Below are 19,439 nucleotides of genomic sequence, written 5' to 3'. Positions count from 1 at the left end.
TGTGGTCCTACATCATCATCTTCCTCCAGATAATGATAATATTGCCTTTTAAAGATGATAAATATATCAAGAACACAAAATTCTTATAGACTGTAGCCCTTGTTTGAAATACACTATTTCTGAAATTCAGGCAAAGAGCAGAAAATGTTCTTTAGAGTCATTAGTCAAGGCTTTTGAAATATTGTCTAAGTACCACTCAAGATGCTGAGCACCATGTAAACCCTTTATAAATGGTATTTTTTTTTTTTTTAATCCTCAGAACCATCCTGTGGTGGGGGCATCTTTATGATGGGCAAGATTAATCTGCCAAGCATCACTGAAGTAAGCAGAAGATCCAAGAATCTCCAGGTTAGTGGCCTGCAAAGTTACAGCTCTCACCCATCATTCCAGTGCCTCCCTTGGAAGGGACATTGGGACGGTTTCCCTAGAGTGGGAACAGAGATGATTCTGGTTTTCAAGACTGCAGCGAACCTGTTTCCTCTGCCATGCTTCGCCTTTGCCTACTAGCAGGAAAGTCATTGTGTTACCCCACAGCACTGGGTCCAAGAAAGCTGATCTCCCAGATTTGAATTAAAACAAAGGGAGAAGGAGAAGCTGATTCTCTTAATGCAATTCTGAGCCCATCCAATATTCATTCAGGCTTAAAGAAGTTTACAGTCAGTATCCTAGAAATACATGTTGAAAAGTGATAATGAACCTCCAATTACATGAAGCTTGGGTCTTATTATCATTTCTCGGAATTACTAAACAACAAGATAAAGATTTTTAGTGAACATTAACTGGGAAATTTACAAAATAATAATAGCCATCGTAATTACTATTAACAAAGGCTATGTTGTAAAACAATATGAGGCCACTTTAAGAAGTTAAGAATTACTTACATCAGTGTTTTTCTGCTACTGCACAGAAAGTCGCTGTTCAGAATGTTCCACAGGTTAGCTTTGACCCTGTTGCTGTGTCTGAGATAACTGGGTTTTTTTACTCCTCTGCTCGAAACTTTTCCAACCAATGGTCCCGGTTGACCTCTACTGTCTACCTCATGGCCGGAACTTGTCAACATTAAGAAAGAAATATGACTGTGAACGGAGAAAGAAGATGTGGTATATTTATATAATGGCATGCTATTCAGGTATAAAAAAGAGTGAAATCTTGCCATTTGTGACAACATGGATGGACTTTGAGGGTATTATGCTAAGTGAAGTCAGCGGGTGGAGAAAGATAAATAGCAATGATTTCACTTATATGTGGAATCTCAAAAAACAAAACAAAACAAAGAAACAAAATAAAACAAAAACAAACTCGTAGATACAAAGAACAGACTCGTGGTTACCAGAGGGGTAGGGGATTGGGAGGTGGGTGAAGGGGGTCAACTGTGTGGTGATGGATGGTAACTAGAGGTGGTGATAACTTTGTAGTGCACACAGATGCTGAGTTATAAAGGTGTCCATCTGAAACTTATTTTTTTTAATTGTGAGGTTTATTATCATCACCCTTTTAAAATTCTGCTGTAAAGAAGACTATTTGCACTTTATTATGTTTTCCCTGAAACCTCTTCATTAGTTTTCCTTTCTTAGCAAGAAAGTAGCTAGTCACTCTAAGGTTCTGTGACCAGCTGAAAATATATTGTTAACCATACTGAGGTTGTCATAACTCAGATAAAAGACTGGCAATTTCTCCCTACTCTGTTATCTTTAACTTGGGTAATCATAACAGGAAGACCGAAGGAGGTGGTTTTATTTTACAAAAGGGAAGTCTGGAAAAAAAAAATCCAGTTTCCACAAATAAAACACACATCATAAGGTGGAGGTTGAATATGCCTTCAGTTTATACAGGAATGATTTTCTTTGCAGCATGACTGTGGGGTGTTGTAAGTGCAGTTACACTGTAAGACAATGTTGCCTTTAGATGTCATTCCTAAGGATGAGAAGACAATCACAGGAAGGAGAAAATTAAGAAACTGTCAGAGAAGGACTCCCCCACCCCCACCTCAGAATACCTGCTTTCCTTGGAGAGTTCTTTCATATCTTCAAAGAACTGACAATTCATAGGCTGTATAAGTTGTTCTAGAATAGAAAGAACAAAGCTTCTCTCTTCTTTCCTGGTGTCAGTTCAACCCTGTCGCCAATGGGGAGAACACATTGGACTTCTTCTGAAATGTGGAAGCAAATACACTCACTATGATGTGAGCAGATACAACACAGCAGTACATTTAGAAAAAGAATGCCCAGAGATCAGGGTCCAGGAATATAAGCATGGTTTAAAATGAGAAAATCTATTAACATAGTATACCTTTTTAGTAGATTATATTATATGAGAAAAAATGATAATATTTAACATGTATACCAGGTCCCAAATTCTCATTAAAATAGATGACAGGATGTCTTATTGTAAGATATGAGATATGAAACAATAAATAACACACACATGTTACACACACACCAGTCACATGCATGTGTATAATATATATCAAACATATCAACCACTCTCATACACACACACCATATCACACATGTACGAGCACCTCATACAACACATGTGACATGCACATGTATGTTTATGCCACATCACACATGTTGTAAATGGGTACACAACACAAAACACACATCAATCACATGTATGTGCACACCATATTATAAACACACCAATTACATGCATGTGTATAACATATCAAACATCTGAAGGACCCTCATGCACACACCGTATCATACATGTATGAGCACCTTATACAACACACGTGACAAACACACGCATGTTCATGTCATATCTCATGTCATAAATGGGTACACACCACAAAACACACATCAACCACACGTATGGGCACATCACATTAAAAACACACCACATCACATGCACACCAATGACATGCACGTGCAATCATACTATACACATGGCAATCACATGTACATCATACTACAACATACCACCCAGATGTGTGCACATCATATTATACACACACATCAATCACATGTGTATGCATCATACTTCAGATTTAAATCAGAGTTCCATATCCGGGTAAGACAAAGGCAGTTAGTATTATCAGATGATATGATTATCTACCTGGAAAATCCAACAAAATCCAGTGAAAAGCTCATAGAAACAAGAGGAAACCCAAATAAGCTGCCTGATTACAAAACGAGGGTACAAGAGCAATAGCATCTTGACTTATAAATTAGTATAACATAGTCCTGACACACAGAACAGTATAAGAAAACTATATTAATACCTGTATACCCACCATTTGGCTTAAGAAATACAACATTGCTGATGCAGTTGAAGCCTGTGTATTCCCCACCAGTCACATCTTTCCCTCAGAGGTAATCCTCATTAGGAATTTGATGTGCATCATTTTTGTGTAGCTTTTAACACTTTTGTTAAATATGTACATATTCCTCAGTTCCTTACTGTTTGATGCCTAACAAGGTGGCATCTTATTGAAAGGGTTCTTTTTTGGCTTGCTTGTTTGGGTCAGCATCATGTTTGTGGGGTTCACTTGAGTAGGTTCAAGGGCTTCTAGCACAGACATTTCATTGCTATGTATTATTCCAGTGCATGAATAGAGCTCTACTTAGTCCATTATTTGCAGTCATAAACATTCACGTACATGTTCCCTTTTTACAAATGTGAGTGGTCCTATAGACCCCAGGGATTTAGAGTATGCACTAAGAATTGGAGAGAAGTCCACATCTTCACTTTTTCTACACAGAGGCCAATTGTGCTGAATTCATGTTTGAATCACTGTATATACAAGTTCTCATTGTTTCACATCCTCACTCAAACACTTGTTTTATCAATTATGTCTTTTACTATATCAACAATAAATAAGTAGAAAATGTAATGGAAATAAAAGGTCTAATTCATAATAGCAGTGATACAATTCTTAGGAATAAAATCAACAAGTTATGCAGGATTTGTATGAAGAAAACTAAAACGCTTTTTATTTTAATTAATTAATTTATTTTTAGACAGACAGAGGGCGAGAGGGAGAGAGAGAACCCCAAGCAGTCTCCAGGCCCAGTGTGGAGCCTGAAATGGGGCTGGATTTCACAAGCTTGAGATCATGACCTGAGCTGAAACCAGGAGTCAGATGCTTAACCGACTGAGCCGCCCAGATGCCCCCTAAAGCAGTTTTTAAAGGATTGTAAACAAAGACTTGAGTAAATAATGATAAATATATTTTCCTTAGCTGCAAAGATCCCAAATTAGAAAGATAACAGTTTAATCTAAGTTATTCTATACTTTCAAATCTTAAAGTCATTTCCTCCTAAATTTTTTGAAAGAATGTATACTGTGGAAAACAGTATGGAGGTTCCTCAAAAGTTAAACATAGAACTACCCTACAATCCAGTAATCACACTGTTGGGTATTTACCCCCCAATTACAACGACATTAATTCAAAGTGATATATGCACCCCTATATTTATAGTAGCATTATTTACAATAGTCAAATTATGGAAGCAGCCTAAGTGTCCATCAAGAGATGAGTGGATAAAGAAAAGGTGGTGTATATATACACAGTGGAATATTATGCAGCCATCAAAAGGAATGAGATCTTGCCATTTGCAATAACATGGATGGAGCTAGAGAGTATGATGCTAAGTGCAATAAATAAATCAGAGAGAGACATGGTTTCACTCCTATGTGGAATTTAAGAAACAAAACAAATGAACAAAGGAGAAAGAGAGAGAGAGAGAGAGAGACAAATCAAGAAATAAGCTCTTAACTACAAAGAATGAACTGATGGTTAATGGAGGGGAGGTGGGTGGGGGGGTGGGTCAGCTAGGTGAGGGGGATGAAGAGCACACTTCTCATGATGAGCGCTGAGTAATGTATAGAATTGTTGAATCACTATATTTTATGCCTGAAAGTAATAACACTGTATGTTAACCAAACTGGAATTAAAATAAAAAAGTTAATAAAATTAAAAAAAAAAAGAATATACATGAGAAAGTAGCCATGATTTTTTTAAAGGAATGAAGTGTGACAGGCGGGGATACTCACCACTATACTAACGAGGATGAGCCGTAGGAACGAAGTGTGAGAGGGAGTAAAACTAGTCCTACCGGATTTGAAATTATTTTATTACACATTTAAAAGAGTACACTGCTGATGCAAAAAAAGATTGATCAGTGAAATGGTGACTCTAGAAAAAGACTCAAGTATACATGAAAAAAATGGCATTTCAAATATACTTTGTAAACGTTGATTGGGAAAGTTGGCTAACAATTTAGAAATAAACAAATTTGGATCCCTACCTCATAATTTTTGCACACACACACAAACGCATAATTCAGAAGAATTGAATATTTTAATGCAAAAAAAAAAAAGACTAAAATGATTAAAAAAAAAAAAAAACTTCAGGGGCCCAAAGCTAGAAATCACCAAGGAGAAGATTTGACTATATCAAAATGAAAATCTTTAGTTCAATGATAAAAGTTATGCCTATAAAGGCAAACAAACTAGGAAAAATATTAATAAGGGGTTAACAACCCAAACATAAAGAGTTTCTATGGATATAAGAAAAATATGTGCCTCAATAGAAAAACAAGCCCCCCCCCCCAAAGAAACCAAGCCAAGTTCACAAACAAGCAATTTGTAAAAGAAGAATTATAACAATTTCAGTTAAAAAATGCATATCAAAGCAATAACGAGATAACCGAAGATGTTTAAGTTATGGAAAATCAGCAATATAAACTCATAACACACTTCTTGAGGAAAATTTATATATGCTTCAAAAGTCCAAGTGAAGAATGTCTAGAAATTCTATTTCTAGACATTCTTCACCAGGGCAACCAAAACAGGAAAAAAATGTGTGGGCAGCAGAATTGGGTATGTAAGAGTGGACACTGGGAGTCGACAGGCCTGGGTTTGAATCCCAGCACATGACTTTCTAAGTCTTGGTCTCTTGATGAGTACAACAGATATGATTAATCACATCTTATAGTTGTGAGGATTAAATGAAGCAATGCACATTGAATGATTAACAAAATACCTGATGTATTATAAGTGCTCTATGAATTTTCACTACTGTCATTCTCATTACTATTAAAGTCTATTCATCTTGTACAGCCTTTCAGGCACGGAAATGATCATGCAAAATTGTGTTTATTGACACAGGAAGATGTCTAAGATATACCATTAGGTGAAAATGCGATTTATAAATAGCATTTGTAATATGAATACATTTCTGGATTCTATAAAGTCTTACTATTAGGTGAAAATGTGATTTATAAATAGCATTTGTAATATGAATACATTTCTGGATTATATAAAGTCTTGCTACATCAGGATAAGGAATACTAGAGAGTAGCCATTTGATATAAATCTATTTAAACCTGCAAAAAATTTTGGAGCAAAAACATGAGAATAAAGAAAGGTATTTTATGACTTTATCTTAATGATTGAACCTAAAACTGTTGACAAATTTTATATTTTATTCTTTAAAAATTTTAAAATAGAACGATATCAGTGAGGTCACTGATATGAGGAATTCTTAATCTCAGGAGACAAACTGAGGGTTGCTGTAGTGGGGGGGTGGGAGGGATGGGGTGGCTGGGTGATAGACATTGGGGAGGGTATGTGCTATGGTGAGCGCTGTGAATTGTGCAAGACTGTTGAATCACAGACCTGTACCTCTGAAAACAAATAATACATTATATGCTTTAAAAAAAGAAGATAGCAGGAAGGGAAGAATAAAGGGGGGCAAATCGGAGGGGGAGATGAACAATGAGAGACGATGGACTCTGAGAAACAAACTGAGGGTTCTGGAGGGGAGGGGGGTGGGGGGATGGGTTAGCCTGGTGACGGGTATTAAGGAGGGCACGTTCTGCGTGGAGCACTGGGTGTTATGCACAAACAATGAATCATGGAACACTACACCGAAAACTAATGATGTAATGTATGGTGATTAACATAACATAATAAAAAAAATAAAGAAAAAAATAAAATAGAAGGGTAACTAAGCAGTGATTTTTAAAACAATGAATACTCGACTGTATTGGCATAACTTTCCCACAAGGTGTGTACGGATAACAACTATTAGGTGCTTATTATGTTCAGGCACTTCGTAAACACAGAAGATACAGCGAACAGTGAACAAAACAAAGGCTTACCTGGAGCTCCTTTCTAGAGGGGATGACAGACAGGAGCAAAGCAACAAACAAGCAGGTAAATGCTAGAGGGAGAATAGATCCAGGTGAGGGTTACGGAGAGTCCCTGCGGAGTGGAAACAGAAGAACAGTATGATCAGGGGAAGTTGAGAGGAGACCCACAGAAAGTGGGGAGGGTGCTCGCAGGGAGGGGGCTCTGGGCAGAGGGAAATGCTGGTGCAAAGACCAGGGGCCCGCATTCATGCTGACATGTCTCAGGAGCAATAATGGCTCCCATACGGCTGGACCAGTGCTGGGGACACTTGGAGGAACGCACCTAATAAACTGAGAAGAAGGGGTCTGTGAGGGAGGACAACCAAAAGAGAACGGGCACCTGGCTTCCAAGTGGATGAAGTGTCTCAGGAAGGAGGGAGAGAGGACTTTGTGCCAAGAGATCAGCAAGCGAAGGACTGAGAAAGACCATTGGATTGGCAGCTTGGAAGTCACTGGATGAGGCCAGCTTCCCTGGAGAGGTGGTGAAGAAAGCTTTATTGCAGTGAGAGAGGAAGTGGAGATAAGAGTAGACAATTCTTTTAAGGCGTTTTCCTGTAAAGATGAGCAGAGAAATCAGACAGAATCTGGAGGTAAGAGTGATAAGCCAAGGAAAAGATGTTTGTGGCGGGGGGCGGGAGGGAGAAATAGCAGCATGTTTGAATCATGTTGATGGGAATGATCCAATAGAAGGAAGAAAATTGCTGACCTTGGGGAAGAACACAGCTGGAGTCACATCCTAGAGCAGAAGGAGGGACTGGACCCAGGGCCCAGCATGGGCTGGCCTTAGCTGGGAGCATGGACAGTCCACCTACCACATTTCATAAGTCTGGTTGCACATTAGAATCACAGGGGGACTTTGAAAAACATCCACACTCGGCCACAGTTCAGGTCACTTAAATCAGTGCATTGACGTAATGAAATTTAGCACTTTTTGCCAAACTTGTATTTCTAGTTCTAGTTTAGAATCAATTTGTGTTTTATTTGAATATCCCACAACCAGTGAGAGACTGCCCAATAAACATTCTCAATTGACGGGTAGTGTTACTAGGGAGGGAAGCTCAGTGAGTACCAGTTTCATAAGTGGTCATTTCATTAGTTGATTTTTGTGATTATTGTTAGTTATGACATTTACTTTGTTTTTAAAATATCTTGATTATGAAGCATAAGGTAATAAACTAGGAAAAATTATAAAATCTGGAAGGCAATGTACTATATTAACATTAGTTTTTGCTGGGTAGTGGTATTATGGGTCATATCCACTTTCCACTTTCGATAGCTTTTTCCATGAGCATATATAATTTTCATTGCCAGAATAAACCCCAAACAAATCTATTTCTATTAAAAAGAAAGAAGTAATTATGGAAAACAGTATGGCAGTTTCTCAAAAAAATTAAAAATAGAATTACCATATGATCCAGCAATTCCACTTCTGGGTATCTATCCAAATGATTGGGAAGCAGGGTCTCAAAGGGATCTTTGTAAACCCATGTTCAGGGTAGCATTATTATTCACAATGGCCAACAGGTGGAAGCAAACCAAGTGTCCAACAATGGATGAATGGATAAATAAAATATGGTCTATACCTACAATGGGATATTGATCAGCTTTAAAAAAGAAGGAAATTCTGACTCATGCTACCACATGGATGAGCCTTGAGGACATGATGCTAAGTGCAATCACCCAGTCACAAAAGGACAAAGATTATATGATTCCACTCAGGAGGTACTTACAGCAGTCAAACTCATAGAAACAAAGTAGAATGGTGGTTGCCAGGGTAAATAGGGAACTATTGTTTCATGGGTATGAATTTTTAGCTTACCAGGATGAAAAAGTTCTGGGGACTGTTTGCACGACAATGTGAATATAATTAATACTACCATATTGTTCACTTATAAATGGTTAAGCTGGAGGGCACCTGGGTACCTCGGTTGGTTGAACGTCGCCTCTTGATTTTGGCTCAGGTGGCGATCTCAGGGTCGTGAGATCAAGCCCTGAGTGGGGCTCCATGCTGAGTGTGGAGCCTGTTTAAGAGTCTTTCTCTCCCTCTGCCCCCCCACCCCCGCTTGTGCACACTTTCTTTCTCTAAAAAAAATGGTTAAGATGGTAAATTTTATGTTGTGTGTAGTCTACCACAATTATAAATCTAAAAAAGAAGAAAGGAGGAGAATGTTAGCTAGCTGTGTTTCTGGGAATAACTGGGAAGGTCAAGTTGTCATTGGCACAAGGTGATTCTACAGACACCCTCTGAAGGTCCTTTCTAGTTTTGTTGATCTGTAAAATGTTAGAATTCTTTTGTAATTCTTGAAAAGAACTCAATTAATGAAAAGGACTTTTTATAACATGATTTGTACCCTATATTTCGAGTTTAGACCAAGAGCACTTCAAAAGCCCTACATGGATACAAGTTTTTAAAAGCTTGGCAAGTTCAGTCAGAAGAAAAAAAAATGGATTTTTTGGATTCATTTTCAATGTAATCTATTTTTCCAGTCTATAGTGTACAGTGTGATTCATTTCAAAGGGGCTCTATTTCAGGCAATGTGGGACCTTTAAGTAGGACTTACATGAAATGAAGCCACTGCATCTAATCAATCATTCAGGAACCCAAACTTTGTAATTATGTGGCCAACCATTTCTAATCATGAGTCAGTTGTGAATCTAAATAGAATGGTTCACCCACTGCAATTACCTAAGTTCCTCTTATTGGAAGGTTGTAATTACTCTGACGGTCCTCATCATTGGCTCTCTTTCAACTTTGAGAGGATACTTCTCTTTGAGAAGTGCAGCCGTCCTTCCCGGCTCTGCAGTTGGCTTGCTCACTCCATCATGGGCAGGGTGTATCACCTCAGGACAGGAATCATGATGGGCCCTCTGGTCAAGGCAGGAGGGTCAGTCCTCCTTGGCCCCCCATCCTGGTACTCAGAGTATAGACATTATTCAGCCACTGCTCTTGAAAAAGTACATTCTTAAGAGGTCACATTTCCAGTGTGGTATATATAGGACTTGTATACTACTTGGGCATGAGCAGTACAGTTGTTGTGAATTACAGGTTTATGTTTCTTTTTTTTTCTTCTTAGTCCGTTATTAGAACTTCTAAAGTAACACAGATTCCCAGTAAAAACTCCAACACTGTAGAAGAGTCTAAAGTCAAACTGAAAATGCCCCCAGCCCTCCTTCTAGCCCTACCCCTGATGTAATAATTAACAATGAGGGGCATTTTCTCCCATACTCTTTTCTTTGCTCATATAAACATATGTTTGCATGTTCTTTTTATGGTTAACTGCATCACACTCAATATGGCATTCATTAATTTACTCTTTCGACTTGACCATATCATAGGCACCTCCTATGGACTGAATGGTGTGTCTCCCTAACAATCATATGTTGAAATCCTAACCCCAATGTGATGGTATTTGGACATGACTCCTTTGGGAGGTAATCAGATTTTGATGGTGGCTCTACCCTCATGATGGGATTGGTGCCCTTATAAGGAAATGAAGGGATCATAGGTTTCTCTTTCCACTATGTGAGAAGGCAGCCATCTTTGAACCAGAAAGAGGACCTTCGCTAAGAACCTGACCTTGATCTCAGACCTGACACTCTGTCCTTAGGCCTCCAGCCTCCAGAACAGTGAGAAATTAGTGTTTGTTGCCTTAAGCCACCCAGTCCGTGGTATTGTGTTACAGCAGCCTCAGCGGACTAAGACAGCATCCTTGAAAATAATGGATGTTGTCGACCACATTCTTAGCAGTTGCGCGGTAGCCCATGGATGGAGGCTCCACAGTGCACTCAGTCAAACCGGTTTGGAAGGATGTGTTGGTCATTTGCCATTTTGGACAAAGTTGTAACATCACCTCTTTGCCTACATTTCTGTACACTGACTCTTTTCATTTCTAACAGGTAATGTCCAGGAGTGGCAACGCCGGCTAAAAGATATGTGTCTTTTTTACTTAAGAAAACACTTGTATGTTCATTTTTAATCTTTTTTTTCTTCTTTTTGCCAAATATTGTGGACTTGGTGTAGGTACATATAGACAAATTGAGGGCCTTTGTGGGAATAAAATCTCTCTCGGCTCAAGCTAATTGCTAAATATTTCCAAACATCATAGTAAAATTATAGAAAATACAAAGCTGTGTAAGACATGATTAGCCCTCACACACCCCAAAACTTCCGTCCATAGTAGAGGACGGAATTTAACTGCTGGTCTACAGGAACTCTTATTAGGAGTTTAGAGAAATGAAGAAAAGTGATGGATTGGTATGTACTCATAATGATGTGAAGAGGGTAATATTAACAGCCTAGGCTGGCCTTCATCTGGGATGCACTGCTTCAGCACTTAAGGTATATATGGCTGGTATTTATTCTGATTGATTGGTGCCTGTGCTAATCTGTTTGTCAAACGTTTTTCGTATCACTCCTGAAAAGAATACTTTTTGTTTATTTTAATGGAGCACAACAATCTCATGTAAAGCTCACACCCCAGATGGGAGGTACTGTTGCATTTTACAGATGGGGACACTGAGGCTCAGAGATTGAGCAACTTGCCTAAGCATGTATTGGAGCAGCTAGCAAAGGCTCCACAGAGCAAAGTGACTTGGAGAGTGTGTTTAGATGCCAACAACAAGCCAGGGAAAGAGAGAGGGTATCCCAGGCATGGTCTGTACAAAGCCTCCGTGCTGGCAAGGAGAATGTGCTGTCTGGGCTGGTCTCCTTCCATGAGAAGACAAGTGTGCGGGGGTCTTTGGGATCTGGCCCAAACCTGCTTCTCTGAACTTGTTCCTCACCACTGTGCTTTGTGTTCTCTATTCAGCCCAGCAGAACCGTAGATTTCACTACTCTGCATATATGGTTTTATACTTGAATGTTATTGGTCACACTGGCCCTCTTTCCAAATCGTCATCTGCCTGTATCTTAGTCACCCTTCAAAGCATATTCAAAATTTGGTATCTCTCCCAGAGCCCACTACTGTCCTCACAGCCAGAAATAAGACCTTCCTCTTGGAGCCCCTTTGGTCTGATGTTTGTCCCTCCACTAAAGCACTGATGATTTTCATCTTAAATTAGAGTGATCGGGGTGCGTATTTCATGGCCCTTATTCCGTTGTAAGGTCTGTCTTGTTCTTTGAATCATGCATAGCATTAGTCCCTAGCACACACTGTGTTCCTAGTGATGCCCAATCTGAATATTTCAGAGTAAAGACAAGTAAATTTTGAAAGGAAGTTTTGGACATGAAATGAAGCGGTCAGGCCAAAAATCTTTGGACTTATGCAATAGTTACTGGGAGTCACTGTTGATTTTTAACCAAGGTTAATAAATACAAGTGTTAGCATAATTATTTGGATAGTGGGGTGAATTCAAAAACAAAATTCTCTTCCCTGGAAGGAGTAGAGTAAGGGGACTTGAGAAGATTGTGGTACTGCAAAGTAGTTAGAATACATACAGTTTAGAGACAGTTATGCGGAGGATTGGGCTGAGGGACAGACCTCTAGGCAGGAGGCAGAGACTCGGAAGTGGGCTGGGGCTGGAGGGGCCCTGGGGTGGCTCAGCTGGTTAAGCCTCAAACTCTTGATCTCAGCCCAGGTCTCCATCTGAGGGTTGTAATTTCAAATCCCCTGTTGGGCTCCATGTTGGGTGTGGAGCCTACTAAAAAAAAAAAAAAAAAAAAAAAGAGAAAGAATGAAAGAAAAAGAAGTGGGCTGGAAAGAGAAGACAGTGATCACTGAAGTCATAATACAGGAAACTGTCGTGGAGAAATTGGAACTGGGGAAATAAAGGAACGAGAGAAATGAATTTCCCAATTTCCATGCTTTTCAAACTATGGCCACCAACCCTTAGCACTGTGCAGAGACATAGGAAGTTACAGATCAATCTGACGCATATCTGGGGAGTTCATTTTGATCAAAGTTTGGGAAAAATACATTGTTATTCTATTACAGTCACAAATATCCTAGGAGCATGAAATGTTAACATAAAATACTAGACTACAAAAAATTTTATTTTAGGCTTGGGAATTTTTGTGTTCCAGACTCAGACTATCGGGGGTTATAAATTCACTCTGCTTCTGCTCTAAGAATTTAATGGGAGCAGCATTTGAGAAGTGCTGCTCTGACCTTGGAGACATCCAGGTGGAGATGTCTGCTGAGCCAGGGGAAAACTGGGGAGGAAGGCAAAGGCTGTAGAAGGATCTTTCCCCAAGGTGGGTGTGATATTGTGATTTATGAGAAATGTGTTTGGTCATGTCACTTTCCTGGCAAGATTTCCTATAAACCTTGGAATTTCCTAAGTGATAATGGCAGTAAAGGCGTGTTTTGTTATGTTAATGAGGTGACTCGGAGCGGGGCTGAGGCTCTTAGGTAACCTAACAATTTGGGCGTGTTGCCAGTGGATCCAACCACGGGATTAGAGAGTTGGAAATTGCACTCCCACCCCGGACCTCCTGAGAGGAAAGAGGGACTAGAGACTGAGCTCAGTCACCACTAGCCAATGATTTAATCGGTCATGTCTCTGTAATGAAGCCTCCCTAAAAACCCAAAAAGGATAGGGTTGGGGGAGTTTCTGAGTTTGTGAACATGTGGAGGTTCAGGGAGCGTGCTGCACCTGGAGAGGGCATGGAAGTTCCTTGCCCTTCCCCATACCTTGCGCTATGGATGTTTTCTACTTGGCTATTTTTGAGTTATATCCTTTTATAACAAACCAACAATCTAGTAAGTAAACTGGTTTCCTGAGTTCTGTGAGCCACTCTAGCAAATTACTTGAACCCAAAGACAGGTTGTGGAAGCCTCCAAACCATAGACAGACTTGTGATTGGTGTCTGACATGGGGAAGTAGGCCAGTCTTGGAGATCTGAACCCTGAACCTGTGAGATCTGATGCTATCTCTAGGTAGATAATGTCAGAATTGAGTTAAGCTTGGCAGTGTTGGAAAAAACACACATCGAAGTGGGTCAAAACAGATCCTTGTATGTAACACCTGTGTTGACATCAGCTTCTCAGAGGACCCAGAGTTTCTCCAAGTCTTATATCAAGAATGAGCAGGCCCAATCCATTCTACATTTCCTTATGTTTACGCCTCATGCATCAGTCATTCGACGAATATTTATTTAATCTCCAACATGCCAGGCACAGCCTGATTGACCTGATTAGCTTGGTTCTTTCCCTGAACGCCTCCTGTCTTGTCTACACTGCTCCTAAGAGGTATATCTAAAAGTGAGCCCAGTCCTCAAGTATAGTTTGGACAACTCATATTAGGAAAAAAACACTTGCCTTCCATGTTCAGGACATATGACTTCCGTCTAGACAGGCTAATGCTGTGTTGGCTCACAGGAAGCTGCCTCTTACTGTGATTTCACTGTTGACTTGAAAGTCTGGATTTTTTTCCCGTTTACTCCTATGGACTTATGTCTTCTTGTCCTGTATTTGAGCAATTGTTCTTTTGCAGAGTTGGGACTTATATTTATCTATATGACAGCTCATCCTGAGGCCCAGTCTGTGGTTCTTATCCTGATGTGGTCCCTTTAGGTCCTGACTTGGATGTCAATATATTTGCCCACACCCATGGGCTGATAAGCAGGCTTTGTGCTTCTGCATCTCTGCGCAGGCCTAGTGAAAGGAAGCCGATGAGAGGAATAGGAAGCACACTAGAGTTTCTTTCTTTCTCCTAAATTTTAACTTTCTTTTTCTTTTTTTTTTTTTAAAGATTTTATTTATTTATTTGACAGAGAGAGAGAGATAGTGAGAGCAGGAACACAAGCAGAGGGAGTGGGAGAGGGAGAGGGAGAAGCAGGCTTCCCACCAAGCAGGGAGCCCGATGCGGGGCTCGATCCCAGGACCCTGGGATCATGACCCAAGCCGAAGGCAGACGCTTAATGACAGCCACCCAGGTGCCCCTAAATTTTTAACTTTTTTGAAGAAACTTTGTTCTTTGGTGAACTGAGAGCACATTTAGTACAAGCAGATTCTGTGCTTTCTAGCAGTGACAATGGGAATTGTTAGAAGTCTTGCTGGCAAAATAAGTGTAGTGAGCTCACTGTGAATTTTTGTGAGGACAGTGACTTTTAGAAGGCTGTAGGGGAAACACTGATGCAATGTGTTATTTTACAGATGACTGACTAAACATGTTTGTGTGTTTTTTAAATTTAACACAAGTTTAAATTAATTTTTTGTCTTAATTAAAAATTCTTATCCGTTACCAAGAAATGAAAAGGTCTCTTAAGTTCAGAGAAAGCAAAATAAAGATCTCTGATCTTTATGATTTATAGGTCTACTTTGTCTCTATCTTGGGCCTTCAGCAGGATAGTAATAAACAGCAGCTGACAAATATTCAGACAATTCTGCCTTATTATGTTGGGAGACTGGCACAACAGAAAGAGCACCAGGAATGGGTAATATCAGTCAGCCACATGATCCTGGACAAACCTCCCTGGGCCTTAGTTTCTCCAGTGGCTCCCTTGTCTATTTCGTAGGGTTTTTGTGAGAATTAACATGCTGGGTGTAAAAGTACTTTACAAACTGCAATCTGCTATTCTAGTGTCAAGGCTTACTATTTGGAAACTCTAGGAATACCTACCTTATTCAGAGCCCCCACACCCTCACACATGATTGACTCTCAAGCTTACAAAAGAGCACTTTAAATGGATAACATATTCAGCTCAGGTGATAGAAAAGAAGAAAATTCAAACTGGAGACAAAAGAGAGATTGGTAATTAGAAAGAAAATGTTAGAAGAATGAGCAATCAGAAGCCCTTGGATCAATCAGTTTATGGTGTCAGGAATCTGAAAGTTGGTAAGTCTCTTTGATGACATTTCATTGAAACAAAGAGGAAGGGTATTGGTAATCGGAATAATGGCCAAGCTTGATGTTTCTCCTCTTGGTTCTCAAAAAGACCCTGCTGTTTTCCTTTCCCTTCGAACTTGGTTGGTTTATCCTCCCTAGAGCTCATTAATTTAGCTTGCTCCCTCACTATTCAATACTGAAACGTCTATACAAACCTTTAACAACCTAAGTGCTTGCAAGGAAAAGGACCCGGATGAAACGGGATAAGGCATAGGGTCAAATAAACAAAGAACTAAAGCCAATACATAAAAATGATCAGAGCGGTATAAGTGGTTTGCCCGTAGGCCTTTGGGCACCTGTTTTTCTGTTCAGAGTCTGTGTTTGTCCACGTGGCATGAAGTGATAAATATCTGTCCCGAGCTTTATTCTCTTCAACTTGAGAGTCCATGAGGACACACACGAAAAGCGTATATCCAATCCAAACTGTGAAAGCTGTAATTTAAGTGTGTTTCTCCCCTTTCCTTAACGTCAGGGAGGATGGAAGAAAAGTGGGACAGACTGAACAATAAATATACTAACAAAGCAAATGCATGCATCACAACACATATCATATTTTGACAAGTTTTGTGGGCCTTAGGCTACGAGATGTTTTAAGGGATGTTTTTCATTCTGTTGACTTTAATTAGGCTCACAAGTTGGATGATTTACTGCTATTATCACTATTATTTTTTAAAGCCAATATTCTTAACAGTTAAGTTTCCCCAAACTCACGCAGCTCAACTTCACAAATTTTAAGAGAAGATATAAACATATATTTTTGTGACAGTTCCTAGTACCAAGTCAACAGTATGATCATAATAAGATCTAGTAGAGCAATAACATATAAAAGGTTCTTTAGAAAATGGCTCTTTCAGAAATTCATAAAACATTTGAAAATGAGCCAAAAGGTTTCAGACTGTGGAGAGAGTGGAAGATTGCTCAAAAGGATGCATTTCAGCATAAATTGGTAGATTTAAATGAGGGGACCAGAAATTCCTGATCATCTGTCTTATTTGTCTGCTAGCTTTTTTGATGAATGTTCTCAGCATTTATTTGGATTTCTGATTTCCTCTCCAATCTGCATGTTAAAGATCATATTTTTAAAGCTAAAGCCCATGTACGTAGGGTGCAGTAGATCAAATGTGGCAATGAGTTACCCTAGTCTTCACCCCCTCTCCTTGTCCCCAGAACTCTTAAGTCTTAGAGATTAGAAGTGCCTCTCCAGTGGGGCCACAGAACCTTACAGAATTTGTGGATACGTTTGAAGGGACTCTTCTTGGCCAAGGAGATACCAGGTCTTTTAGGAAGCTACTTGGGATTCCCAAAATACACATCCAGTGTAGGCATCAAAGAACATGGCTGGGTCTGGGAAACATCAGTAAGATGTTTGAAATACCCCTGCCAAAATGTCTCACCCATCTGATTTGGGTGGAATTTATAGCTTCAGAATTTTAGTTCCAGTTCAGTACTTGGCTGGCTTCTTGCTTGAGGAGAATGCTAGGGACAGCAATCAGTCATTGGCTGGCTTTTGTTTCTTCTGTTTTTGAAATCCTCTGGCTTTTCTTTTTCTTGGAAATTTCCTTCTTCATGTTTTTCTTTTTTTCTTTTTTTGTTTTGTGTGGGAACTATTTCTGTTCTTAATATTTACTGATGAAGACTTCTTGGATACATGGACTTAATACATGATCACTTAACATCCATCATGTTTTCCCAGTTGGAGCCACTGAGCAAGTTCACCTGCCATAAAATATTTCAGGACTGTAGTATGCCATGTCACTAACTGCCACATCATGCTGATCCAGGATGGTGTGTAATTTCAATTTAAAAGGGCATCAGTATGGACCAGAAATAATATTATTAGGAGGAAAATCCAGAGCATAAAATTTCTTCAGATCATATGAGAAAGGATTCAGCTTTACCACGTTTTACGTTCACATATTGTGATAGTAAGGCTGACATAGATGCGGGAGAAGAAAATTTATAGGCATCTCCTATACAAGAAATAATCTAATTGTTAATAATGATGACAGGTGGGGCACCTGGGTGGCTCAGTCGGTTAAGCGGCTGCCTTCGGCTCAGGTCATGATCTCAGGGTCCTGGGATTGAGCCCCGCATCGGGCTCCCTGCTCAGCGGAGAGCCTGCTTCTCCCTCTCCCTCTGTCTGCCACTCTGCCTACTTATGCTCTCTCTCTATCTCTGTTAAATAAATAAATAAAAAACCTTAAAAAAATAATGATGACAGGTCCCTGAAAGTAAGGAGTCTGCTTACATGAGTTTGTAGATGCCTGCTGGAATCAGAGATGCCAAGAAGGTTAAGCTTTCTTTTCCTCTACCACATTTCTTGTCCTGTTGTTAATACACCAATTTTTAGGAATACCAGTTGAGACCAACTGGTTTCTCTTACCCTGAATAGGTGCCTGTCTTTACACCCACTTTGGGAAAGAGAGAGATAAACAAAAATATTTGTAATTTGCTTCTTTTGGACCTCAGAAGATAGGAAATTCTGTGCTCCTCTTAGGATGAGAGAAGGAAAGGCCAGTCTCAGAAGTGACAGAACTCTTAGGAGGTGCCATGTCCTGGGACTGATCATATTTTACCAACTCGAAGGTCTTGGTGTGGGCAGTTGGTCAGAAAAAGAGAATTTCTGCACAGCTGTTTGATTTTCCCTCATTAGATGAGACATATAGGTAATTAGTTCTATCAGTAAACAAGGATACAACTAGATTTTGGCTGAAGTCGCCAGTTGTCAACATGGTGAGCTCAGAGGTTTCCTCCTGATCCTGTCTCCTTCTGCCTACGCACCACAGGCCCTGAAATTATCCCTGTTCTCCCCCTCTTGGGATAGGCAGTGATTTCCAACACCCGGCTTGACATTCGAGTCATGTGGAGAGGATTTTTAAACATATACTGATCTGGGTCCCACCCTGGAACTGCTAAGTTAGAATATCTATGGATGGGCATAGGCATTTGATAATTTTTGAAGTCCTTCCAGTGACTCTAATGTGCAGGGCTGAGAACTCCATTAATCTCTACTGTTAAAAGGAAACATTTTCTGGCAGAGGAAACACATGATGTCACTGTAAGTCATCAAAGTCACTGATACCTTTGCTGGAAGCATCTGGCAGGAGATGGGCCTAGGGTTCCTTAAGACAGGTGGTTGAGGTTGAGGAGGATCGAGCAGGGAAGTGAACAGGGAAAATGCCCATGACTCTGGGACATCAGGGGTCCTAGAAGATGAAGTTGGAAGTCAGGGCTGACAAGAAGGAAGATTTGAAAAGAGAGGGGAAAAAAGGCCCATGGAAACAAAGTTCATTTATTTCACAATTTTGCCGGGGCAGCTAATTACTGGAATAGGAGGTGGGGGATCCAGGGAGGGAGATTAATTTAGTACTTCCTGGCTTGGCAGTCAGATAATGTAATTCACTGTAGAGGCTGAAAAAGAAATGGGCAAATAGTTATCTTGAAAACTTGTTTGGCTGTGGGCATACCATC

At 39.8% G+C, this 19,439-nt stretch overlaps 1 long non-coding RNA gene across 1 annotated transcript in view; it reads left to right on the top strand.

Moving 5' to 3' along the window:
• The window catches only part of LOC141372414 (uncharacterized), a 28,352-nt gene extending 21,138 nt beyond the window's left edge, over nt 1-7,214 (top strand). The window contains exons 3-4 of the long non-coding RNA XR_012377647.1: nt 260-348; nt 7,057-7,214. This is a non-coding gene — a long non-coding RNA (uncharacterized lncRNA). The remainder of the gene's footprint in view (nt 1-259; nt 349-7,056) is intronic.
• Nucleotides 7,215-19,439: the final 12,225 nt, after the last annotated feature.

The sequence above is a fragment of the Callorhinus ursinus genome, unplaced genomic scaffold (assembly GCF_003265705.2).
Source record: "Callorhinus ursinus isolate GAN/ISIS: 27379988/994484 unplaced genomic scaffold, GSC_fseal_2.0 scaffold3, whole genome shotgun sequence".
In the NCBI taxonomy this organism is placed as follows: Eukaryota; Metazoa; Chordata; class Mammalia; order Carnivora; family Otariidae; genus Callorhinus; species Callorhinus ursinus.
Note: the sequence above shows the minus strand (reverse complement) of the source record. Positions and strands in the feature narration are given on the sequence as shown.